The sequence below is a fragment of the Pinus tabuliformis genome, chromosome 6 (genome assembly GCF_031772625.1).
Source record: "Pinus tabuliformis cultivar Carrire ecotype Pingquan chromosome 6, CPIR1, whole genome shotgun sequence".
Classification (NCBI taxonomy): Eukaryota; Viridiplantae; Streptophyta; class Pinopsida; order Pinales; family Pinaceae; genus Pinus; species Pinus tabuliformis.
The window spans coordinates 459,318,132-459,330,921 of NC_142292.1; positions in this window are offsets into that span (position 1 = coordinate 459,318,132).

The window sequence follows — 12,790 nt, forward strand, 5'->3', positions numbered from 1 at the left end:
ACTAAGTTCTTTCCTATTAAAGAAACCAATGGGGAAGCATAATGAAAAACATAAGCCCCACTTCTCTCCCACACTTGTATGGCATAACTTCTCAGGACCCTGATAGATTCATGTTCGAGTTTATTGTAGTTTATAGAACCTATGATTAAAATTATGATGAGCATAAGCTAAATTTATCTCGTTCCACCCTCAAGGATGTAGCCTTGCACTAGTTCATGAGCTTAGAAGGAGGCAGCATCACCACTTGGGCTCAAAGAAACAAGCCTTCAATCATAAATACAAGGAATATTGTAGATCAAGGAAAAAAAGAGAGGAGATCTTTAGGATGACCCTAGGGCTAGATGAATCCTTAGAGGATTATGATGAAAGATTCCAACTCAACTACAAAAGAGCTCACTTTACCCTTCTCCCATAATCCTTGAAGCTTATACTTCTCTAAGGGGTTAGGGAGGATTTGATGGAGGCCCTTAATATGTTGTCTAGTGGAGACATTTACTAGATAACTTATGAAGACATCAAGATAGGTATTCAAGAATCATTCTAGGGTTTCAAGGAAGGGAGGTAGGTCTAGCAAAGGCATGATCAACTCTTCTCCCTCTACGTCAACCATCAAACATGAAATAGGGAGCATGTTAGAAGAATTTAAGAGTGATATGTCGCACACCTTCACCTTGAAAATGGGTACTATGCAGATAAAAAATAAGCAAGAGGAGGCAGAAAGGGCACTGTCTATCTTTTTCCCTGGATGCACCAAGAGGAACCCCAGAAATGAGTTACCACAGAATGTCATATAGGTCTACTCTGTTTGTGAGGAGAACCATGCAATTGAAAAATGTCTCTCTCTTCCATGCATGAAGGTTGTATATGAAGGGGAAAAGAGTGGGTTGGAGTAGCTTTTATTCATCAACTAGAGGAGGCCACAAGGGCCTCGACCATATCAACAAGGAATGCAAGGTGCACATTATCCTTCCTTTAATCCAAACTAGAGTGCACCATTTCAACCTTGATATCCTCCAATCCACTCATCTTGGTCCATGCTCTCTCCTTGGTCCTATTTCGTCAATATCGTCCTCATCATATCAATCCACCCTTCTAGCCATATCAACCTCAACCTCCTCAATGGGACAACCCTTCACAAGGATGGAGGCCTCAGGTAGCCCAATCTTCTTCCCTCCTCAACCACTTCAAACATAACTACCCTATAGTAATCCAACTAAGTAACCTCAGATGCATGCCCAACCCAATCCAAACCTAAATAACAAGTAGGCCCAACTGGTCTATAGTGGAAAAAATCCCATCCTAGCTATGCCATGGAGATCCAGGAGATCAACCTTAGGTCTGGGAAGGTACTTACAAATGCTCACCCACCTTCTCCACCTGAAAATATTAAATAAGAGAAGGAATATAGTGCCCCTCAATCTAGTGTACCTCCCTATCTTGAAAGGTTGTTCCAATCTAAATAGTGCACCCCATAATAGGATGAAATTTTGGGATAATTGAAGAACATGTATGTTAAAATACCCCTTCTCTAGGCCATTAAAAATGTTCCCATTTACAACAAGCTTATCGAGGAAGAATGCTTCAAGAGGGTCCGAAGAAGAAAAAGATATGCCCCCACTATCCATGTTGTTGGGCAATTGTCTAATCTAATTCTTGGGAGGGTTATGTTGATGCCTCGAAAATCGCTGCAACAACATTGGGGGATAACCACCCGGTCCGGACCTTAAAAGCAGCTCCTTTTCCGTTTGGTGTGGTGGCTCTGACTATTCAACTAGGTCCAGTTACCTTCTCCCTATTGCTATTGGTTTATAATGTATCTTTAACTACCAATAGACAGGGACATCAGATCACTTCTTCTTGCTGATCAGGCAAGAGAATGACCCTTAAGCTGATTTGGGTTCAGCCAAGCCACAACTAAAGTTTTGCCTCTTTGAGGAGAGGACTTAAAAGAATGTAGAATTTACTCTAAATGCAAGCTTATTCTATGATGCAAGCAAAAGAAACTAATCTAAATCCTATCTTAATTAGGTAGATATAGATCTAACCCAACTAAGAGCAAGATAATCAAAATATTGGGATTTAAATATGTCTTGTTTATGATGAATATCAAGTTAATGAAGTAGTTCAATTAACTGATATTATGGTTACCAAAACACATTCTATTGAGACCTTAAAACTGAAATAATAAACCAACAACATTCAGGAAGTAGTTCACAAAATGATATTGATTATCAAATCAATAAATCCAATAATTGAATAATGATATGTGGAAATAGTTCACAACACATTATCATTCAATAAATCAGTTTCATAAGACAGATTTCAGAGTAAGTAGTTACTCAAAAATGAGAAATTAATCCATAAAAACAGAGATACACAATAACAAGATTGAGACAAATTACCCATATTGACAATAGTGCACAAACATGAATAAAATGACACATTCCTGTCACCTTAAAATTAAAACTGATATTTGAAACAGTAGTATTAGAAATACCAATTTATTGCATCCATTTCTCTGTCCTTGGTCTCCAACAGCCCTTTACATTGCTTGAACTTCTGCTTTCAAAACTAGAGCCACAATAGTGCAAGCTTTGTTCTTCATGCATAATTCAATATACAAAGGGAAAATCCTCAATAATCCCCAGATCTGAGATTTTTCACTCCTCCCTCCTACAACTCTAAATTCCAATTACAATAGTGATTTCATGGAGTCTAAAATTGCAGAGGAGAGCAACCCCTTTTACATTCTGCAATCTGTTATTTATAATATTTGTGAAGGAATTTTGGAGAGGAGAGTTTGTTGAAGAGAAATCTGCCAAATATAATTTTACTTGCTCCTAATTCTGATCTTCAATTGCTGGAGCATTCTCATTGCTTGAAATCCTTTTCTCCATATCTTTTCCACTGTTTTCCTGCAAAAGAAATCAAAATAAATTAAAATGCAATCAAAATATCTTTTCTGGCAATTAAATCAAACCCAATCAAATTTTATTTAAATAAATAATTGAAAACAAAATATAAGCTCTGTATTGATGCTTGGAATGGTTTGATTGGTAAAGGATATCATTGACCAATGGATCTGCAATTAGAAGAGGCTTTAGATAAATGAAATTGAAGAAATAACTCAGAAAATTGATTTTGTTTTCAAAATTCGGAGCCTGATCTTCTGCCTGATTTTTGGCCCAATAAATGATCAAATCTGTTGGTGAAACCTCCTCCAAAATGTTCTCCTTGATTTTCTCTTTCCAATGAGCCGTCCTGGGCCTCATTTGGCCAAGTATAACTCATCTTATGAGCTTCCAAAGTTGATGAGTCAAATCTGGCATGAATCTGGAAATTCTGTTGCTGGGCTAAAAAATTGTAATTAAAAACTAATCCTAAATTAGTCTCTAATTAATTCTAATTTAATTGCTAATTATAAACTAAACTATTTATTAATTTAACTAACTAATATTTAATTAACTATTTATAAACAAATCTATTTCGATTAAAAACTAATCAATATTAATCTAAATGATAATTAAATTTAAATTAATCAAATTAATTAAATACTACATATTAATTTAAATAATATAATATATATTACATATTATTTTAAATAATATAATACATTACATATTACATATTAATATAAACTAATTAATATTACACATATAAACCAACCATATTACCATATCTAATATATATATAAAATACTATAACTTACCATATTACCATACGTATGAGTCCATGGAACAAGTCGTTTGAACCAACATATAAAACTTGTTTTTATTCGTTTTCACTTTTCGGCAATCGGGGGAATGGATAATGAGGTAAGCGAAATTCCCCGATGTAATATCGGCGTCGAGAAGGCTTATCGGGTATCGGAGCATGGAGGTGTATCGGGGGTTTTCAAATTTTGTCATATGAAAACTCCCGATGCGATTCAAACTCCCGATTGCGAAATATGTTTTTATATATATTTTTTTTTATATATTAAATTTTAATTTAATTAAATTAATTATATATTAATTTAATTTAATTAAATTAAGATTTAATATCAATTTTTATTTTAGTTTTATTTTATGAGAGTTATTCTATAAACTACAGCCACTCTTAATAAAAATAAACTACAGCCACTTCGAAAATTTTGGGTTTTCGAGATTAATAATTGATTTAGAAATTGGAGTAAACTTCTTTAATCTCGATACTTAATGATTTGGCCGAAAAATGAAAAATGAAAAAATGTTAGTAAAATTCTCTACGGGTTAATATTTAAAATGAATGCATTATTAAACTAATTTATCTACAAAACGCAATATTGTACATTTTACGCATTTTTAACCCAGGCTAAATAAATGATGAGACTTCAAAGGAGTGTCATTTTCAAACCAGTTGACCAAATGAGGCGAAACAAGCGTCAATGTGAAGCTTATAAAAAATCGATTCTAACAAGCAATCAAAACAAGAATCCAAAGAAAACTAAAAATTAACGAAAGCGTAGGGCAATTAACTAAAATAAAAATCCAAAAAGGTGCTTAGCCAAAATTTTTATAGAAAGGGTCCCCATTATTCGAAGTGGACGCATCAATAATGGGGGGTGTTGTGTTTTTACCACAACAGGTTATTACCCCAAATTATTTGGTTCCCAGTAGCCCAGTAGTGGATGTGCACATTAACAATATTGTAGTCCTAAACACATTGATTGACCTTGGTGGTGGAATCAATATCATGACCAGGGAAAATGTGTTGAATCTCAACCTCCAAGGATCCTTGAGAAAGACAACTATGGTGTTGTAGCTTGCAGAGAGATCCACATTATCCCCTGAGGGAGTTATTGAGGATGTGATGGTATCCATTGACTCTTGGGAGTACCCACAATATTCCTTGTCCTCCAATCCAAAACCAATTTTAATGGCCACCCTCTCATTTTAGGGAGACCTTGGTTAGCCACTATTGTTGCTTACATTAGTTGCATGGATGGAAACATGACAATTGAAAATGGGCATCTCAGAAAGAAACTTGTATTATACCCCCCTTTTCATCCCTCTATTGAGTATGGCTTACCCTTGTGGGTAGAGGAAGAAGATGAGGTATATTTTTATTAGTCATCCCTCTTGTAACAACCCTAGTGAAAAGTCCATTTAAAAGAGTTAATAAAGGAAAAATAATAACCACGGTTGATGGGACACTTATTCCAAGTTGAATGTTGGGCGAGATATCCTAGTGTGGGTGTTCATTTGGTTATTAATGGCTAAGGAAATTGGCAAAGGCAATGGCTAAGGCTTTGGAAAGGAAAAATGGCATTTTTGGCACATTTATTTATGAAAATAATGGAAATTAGGAGAAAAGGGAGGTGAAAAGTTACAAATTTCATGTGACGAGGAAAATGAAGAAAATAGAGGCTTCATTCATAAAAAGGCTTATGAGGATCAGTTGGTAACCTTTTGTCAGTTCAATTTTGGAGCTCTCACATTATTCTCTCTCTCTCTCTCACTCTTGGATACTTAGAGTTTTCTTGGAGCACTCTTGGAGGGTGTGGCATACTTGGATTCTTGGAGAAAAAAGGCAAAGGAAGAGAAGAAAAGTGCAATAGGACATCAAGATAAAAAACTACACCATATTTTTCTTGTAGGTACCAAGTTGCATGTATGCTTTCCTCACTAGTTTTGGCATTCATGGCATATGCATGTGGTTTGTTGATTGTGATCTGTCATGGGAATGGAGGATGGCCAGGCTTCGCAGTGGATTGTCTAGCCTTTCCATTTCTTGGATAGCCATGGTGATTGTGGATTTATTTTCCTTGTTTTTTTTGGTTGGTTGTCATGTTTCCTTACCTTGGGTTGAGTTATTAGTCCCGAAAGCCCTAGTTGGACAAACTCTCTAGAAGCCCTGTAACAACTTGGGATGAGTTAATAGTCCTGGAAGCCTTGGTTGGAAAAATGCTTTGAAATCCCTTGGTGGGTTGAGTTACTAGTCCTGGAAGCCTTGTTTGGACAAATGATCTTGAAGCCCCGTAAAAGTTATGGGTTGAGTTACTAGTCATGGAAGCCTTGGTTGGAATAAACACTCTAGGAGTCGTGGAAGGCTTGGATAGAGACAAATACGAAGATGGTTTTGTGATGTTCGACTATGAGGTGGAATCACTGTTTGATGGGTTGAGGTGGATGGCCTCTGGAAGCCCTGAATGGTTTTGGATTGATGTGTTCTATGAGATCCCACATTCATGTGTGGAATATGGCACGGAGGTGAATGGTTGAAGAGAGATTTGGCTCAGTCATTCTATGGTCGGGTGGAACGTGGAAGTCCCATCCCGGGTTTGGATTTTGCATCATTAATATGAGGTTATTTCTCCTTGTTATCTCATGAGTAATATACTAGTTTATATGCAGATTATAGGGCTAATGCATCCTTGGTAATTCTGTTGTTATTATGTTGGTTATGCTCATGTATTATGATAGTAGTTATGTATGGATCTCATCATGTTTCTACTTGTATATGAATTAATAATGTATCTATAGCCTAATGGATGAAACTCTAGCTAAAGTGACTAGGAAACAATGCCTCATAACGAATATCAGATAAGTGTGAGACCCCTATGATTAGATCTGCCATTTACACCTGTAGATTACACATTCGTGATATGTTTGAAGAAATGCCTGTCATGGCTAGTAGGGGTCCAATCAAGGTCTCATTAAAGTGATTGCATTCATACTACCATTTCCTTGCTATTTTACTGTTACGAAGATTTGATTCAATTCTTGGCATTGACTTGGGCTCTAGGCCTAAAAAAGTGGCTCAAATCAAGGGGGTGCTGGCATAGCACTGTGCAAAAGAGTCTCTGGACACTAGATTGTAGGCTTGTGAGAGAATCTAGAGGTCCCTAGATGCTGGCATGCCCATAGCATGAGATTGCCGAGAGGTCAAGTGGTCTAAAAGTTCAGTGACCCAGGGGATGGTTGGCAGAGAGGTTGGATTGGTTCTTGAGGGTCCTAATGCTGATGCTGAATGTATGTATCATGTCTTTCCATTGGTTCCACTTCCTTAATGTGACTTAGGAGATCAAATCATATTATAGTGGCCTCTCGTCACATGTTTACCATCATTGGCTGGTTTCTTGGGTAGATGTGGGAAGAGGGCGTTACAGAGTGGTATAAGAGCATGGTTCACCCCTCAGACTAGATAGGTTGTGTGTTGGTCATGCATGCATGTTAGTTGCATGTGTGTCTCCTACACTTGCATTCCATGTGATTGTTTCATTTTCATAATTTTGATCATCGTTGTAGTGATGTCACCATGTGGAAGTTGATTTTGTTATTGTGGGATGCATCGTCACAAGTGTATGACTGGTTACATGTTGTTATATGTCTCTTGGTTATATTCTTGTATGTTTGGTTGCATTCTTGTATGCCTGGTTGCATGTATCATTCTTGTTGGTTTGGTTTCAAGTATCATTCGTTTATGCTTGATTACATGTGTTTATGCATGTTTGTGGTTGGTTACACATTGCTTATGCATGTTAACATTTTCATGCGGTGAAGTGTACAATGATGTAGTGGTTGTTGTCATGCATGAGGTCATGGTATGCATTATTGATAAGGTCACGCATTGATGACTGGACCCTAGTTAGAATGAGGATATCATGGTTATATGTTTATGTTTTATATGCTATCATGATTATGTTATACATGTATCATGTTGAATTGTTCATCTTGCAGACAAGGTACCCTCCTCGAGATATAGTAAGGTATGTTGGTTTATTGTGATTTGGTTTAACTGACATAATATACCTTGCAGGAAGAAATATCAAATGGCTAGAAAGATGGTAGACTACAAGGACTCTCCCTATGAACTAGAAGAGCAGTATGGTGTTCGGAACTCTTCCGATTTGGTAGATACATTGAGAAGCTTAAAGGAAGAAATAAGGAGTTGTAAGGCAGGTAATGAAAGTCATACAGGCACAAAAGAAGCTAGCAGAGGTAAATGCAGTGATACTTCAGAGTTTGTCAGATTTGCAGTGACAGGGACCACTTCAGATCAACCATGAGTAGGAGGAAAAAACTAATGGGGCATATGGTAGTAGGTCGCATGGTGGTCACAGGTCAGATAGTGGTGACATGGTCAGAGATGGAATATTGTTGGACACTCTGGATTAGAGGAGAGATAGACACATATACCATTCTAGTTCTGGTTCTGGTAGGCATGCTAATCGATATTGTTATCATCCTTATAGGAGGAGTGATAGGGGATACTTTCCAGATGAGTTTGAGAAATAAAAGCCACCTACTATGGATGGAGAAATGAAGAAATCACAAGATGCAGACACATGGTTTCTTGGTATGAATAAGTTCTTCAAGTTGCATGATTATTCAAAGAACATGAAAGCCAAAGTAGCTACATTCAATCTCAAAGGTAAAGTAGAAATTTTGTGGGAAGATGTGAAGAATGTTAGAGGTATACATGAGGAAGATTTGACTTGGAGTGAGTTTGAGCACCTATTCAAGAAAAATTATTTATCAGAGAGATACTTTAATGACATGGAAAAAGAATTCTATGAGCTAAAGATGGGATCTATGACAGATGTTGAGTATGCTAGCAGGTTCTTGGAGCTACTGAGGTATGTGCCTTATCTCAAGGAGGAGAAGGCCATGATTCAAAGAATCACTAGTGGGTTACCAATGGAATTCACTAGTGGGTTACCAATGGAATTCAAAGATAGGATTGAGTTCAATGAGCCTAGATCATTGGAGGAGGCCATCCGAAAGCTAAAGCATTTCTATGAAAAATTGAAGTGAAAGTATGAGACTAAACAAGATTGGAAAGGTAATGCCAACAAAAAGGGACAATTGGACAAGAAGTGAGTAAGAACATAAGATTCAGGTAATAAAGAGAATGTTGCTCGATGTGAGGGGTTGAATAAGGAGCTCGTGCAGTGTTGGACTTGTGGAGGAGATCATCATAGGGGGGATTTTCCATAGTATCAGGTTGGTAGGCCTTAGATATATAGTGCACAGGACACACAAACTGTTGGGGATTTTGGTCAGAGTGTTCCTCGTATCTATGTAGCATTGATAACAAATAGGAATACCATCAAGCATCTATCATTGAGTTGGATGGTAAGCTTTGTGATCAATTTATTTCTAATTTGATTGACCCTGGATCTAATTATAGCCATGTTAGTCCTAACTTGGTGCATAACTATGGTTTCAGTAAGGAATTGCATGCAGAATATTGGTTAATTCTTTTGGCTACATGTACGAAGAAGCGATTTCATCATTGGGTAAGAGCTTGTGAATTTGATTTGAATAGTATGCCTATCACAACACATTTGAATGCATTACTGTTGGCATCATACAATATGTTGTTGGGAATGGATTGGTTGTATCTTCATAGAACCAAGGTAGATTTTTATGACAAAGCTATTGAGTGCTTGGATGACAATGGGGAACATAGAGTCTTGCAAGGAAAGAAGAAATCCACATCATTTAGGATGGTGATAGATATGAAAGAAAAACATATTCGTAGGAAAGGGTGTATGTTATTTTCAGTGCACATTTCTAGTGACAAGGGTAAAGAAGTTGAAGATGTAGATGTTTTGAGTAGGTACTCAACTTTACATCAATTCAAGGATGTATTTCCTGAGGACATTACAAAGTTTCCACCTCATTGGGATGTATAATTTTCTATTGAGTTGGTGCTAGGGGTAGCTCCAGCATCAAAATCCCCTTTCAGGATGAGCACACCTGAGTTGGTAGAATTGAAGCTACAATTGAAGGAAATGTTGGACAAGGGATACATTAGGTCAAGTGTATCACCTTGGGGCACATTGGTATTATTTGTGAAGAAGAAATATGGTACTCTCGGATTGTTGATTGACTACAGGTAGTTGAACAAAGTGACCATCAAGAACATGATATCCGGTACTGAGGATTGATGACTTTTTCGACCAATTGAAGGGAGCAGTAGTGTTCTCAAAGATTGAACTGGGATTTGGATATCAGTAGGTACGCATCAAAGAGGAGGACATTTACAAGACAACTTTTTGAACTAGGTATGGGCGTTATGAGTTTGTTGTAGTTCCATTCAGTTTGATTAATGATCCAACTACATTTATGTGCTTGATGAATAGTGTGTTGTGTCCGTATTTGGATAAGTTTGTTATTGTATTCATTGATGAAATATTGGTATATTCTAAAAATGCGGAAGAGCATGTCGAGCCTTTAGTAGCGGTGTTGAGGTTGCTGAGAGAGAATGAGTGGTATGCTAAGATTAGCAAGTGTAGTTTCTTTTAGACTGAGGTACATTACTTGGGACATGTTGTCTCCAAGGAAGGCATTACAATAGATCCAGAAAAGATAAGGGCCATCATGGAATGGGTAGCTCCCAGGAATGTAGATGAGGTGAGATATTTCATGGGGTTGGCAGGCTATTATAGGAGGTTCATCAGGAACTTCTCACAAATTTCTTATCCTATCACATCATTGTAGAGGAAAGGTAAAAATTTTGAATGGACAGAGGAGTGTGAGGCTAGTTTTGAGCAGCTTAAGCAGTTGTTGACACATGCACCAATGTTAAAGATTGCAGATCCAAACAAAGAGTTTGTGGTATGCACAGATGCTTGCAAGAAGGGACTTGGTGGAGTCCTTATGCAGGATGGACAGGTGGTATGCTATGAGTCACAAAAATTGAATGAGCACGAGTAGAACTAACCCATACATGATCTTGAGTTTGCAATGATCACACATGCATTGAAGATGTGGAGATAAAACCTTCTGGGCAAGAGATTTGTGTTGATGAGTGATCATATTGGGTTACGATATCGATTTGATTAATTGAATCTGAATGGTAGGTAGGTTTGGTGGTTGGCTACTATCAGTGAGTTTGATTTTGAGATTAGGTACATCAAAGGTAAAGAGAACAAGGTGGCAGATTCCCTTAGCAGGAGGATACAGGTAAATTAGTAGCTATGAGCTCCTATGGGATAGACTTCCATGATAGGATCTTGTAGGCAATTTAGTAGGATGTCATCTATATGGAGATTATGCACAGGTTGCATCAACATACATGTACATTTATAGGTGGTAGTACAGGTATAGGTGATAATACAGGTACGAGTGAAAGTATAGGTACAGGTACAAGTAGTGCTATAGGTACAAGTACATGTGCAGGTGCAAAATATGTGGAATATTTCCTTACAATATGTAGATTGGTTAGATTGAGCTCAAGAAGGTAATATTGAGGGAGTTTCATGGGAAACCATATTCAGGTAACCTAAGTTATCATAAGACATTGACGAAAGTGAAGAGAATTTATTATTGGCCGAATATGAAGAAGGATGTAGTAGAGTATGTGGCTCGGTGTTTTGAGTGTCAGTGTGTGAAGGAAAAGTGTAAACATCCAGGGGGACTTCTACAACTAATTGTGATTCCATAGTGGAAATGGGAGGTCATTTCCATGGAATTTATCGTAGGGTTTCCGAGGACAGTGAGACAACATGATTCCATCATGGTTATTGTGGAGAGGCTAATGAATGTTGCACATTTCATCCCAGTGAATTCTACATTCTCAGCTAGTGATGTAGCACAGGTGTTCATCATAGATGCAGTTAGATTACATGGTGTTTCGAAGATCATGTGAGACAAGGATGCGAAGTTCAATTCCAAGTTTTGGAAGGAGTTATTTGAAGGTTTGGGCACATAGTTGGCCTTCAGTACAACTTATCATCCCCAGACACATGGATAGACATAGAGGGCCAACAAGATATTGGAGGACATGTTGAGGATGTATGTGATCCATCAACAACGAAAGTGGGAAGAGTACCTTCCACTGGTAGATTTTGCTTACAATACTGGATATCATGAATCTTTAAGGATGAGTCTATTTGAGGCATTGTATGGGTGGAGTTGCAATACTCCTCTCAATTGGAGTGATCCAATTAACAAGGTGTTTATTGGACCAGACATGTTGGTAGACATGGAATAGGAAATGAAGGTGATCAAGAAGAATCTAAAGGAAAAACACGATAGGAAGAAGAGATATGCAGATCAAAATAGGTTGTTCAAGGAGTTCCAGGTTGGGGAATAAGTGTACTTACACATCAAACCAAATAATAGCTCCTTACAGATTAGATCATGTGCCAAGTTGGAACCACGGTTTTGTGGACCCTTTAGTATTGTTGAGAGGATTGGGCCAGTAGCCTATCAACTTCCACTGCCTCCGACAATGAAATTCTATGATGTTTTCCATGTTTCATTTCTTAAGAAGTATGTTAAAGATGTTGATGTTGTGATCAAATGGTATGTATTGCAGGTGGAACTAGAGGGAGAATTCCAGTTGGAGCCTCAGTGTATATTGTAGAAAAAGGTGCTCATGCTCCAGAACTAAGAAATTGAGCAAGTTAAAGTGCACTGGAAGCACTTTGGGCCTAATGAAGCTACATGGGAGATGGAAGATCAGATGCAGGCTATGTATCCTTCCTTGTTTGTTGGTTGAGGCAAAGTAGTTTGGTACAATGTTTTTGGTATATGTCTTGGTATATGTTTTGGTATATGTTTTGGTGATGTTTAGTATGGGTACATATGTATATGGATGTAAATATCGCCATGAGATATGTTATACACCTCCAATAAGCGGTATGGGTGTCATGTTATTATGATTCTATGTTTGTTATGTTTTCATTTTGGTTTGCTTCTTAGCAGGTTGATCATGTTAAATACTACAACGAGCTAAGTTATAGAGCTCCATCAAAAATATGTTTTTCTTACAATAGTTTTGTGGTTATAGGTGTTGTTGAACACCAAGGGTGATG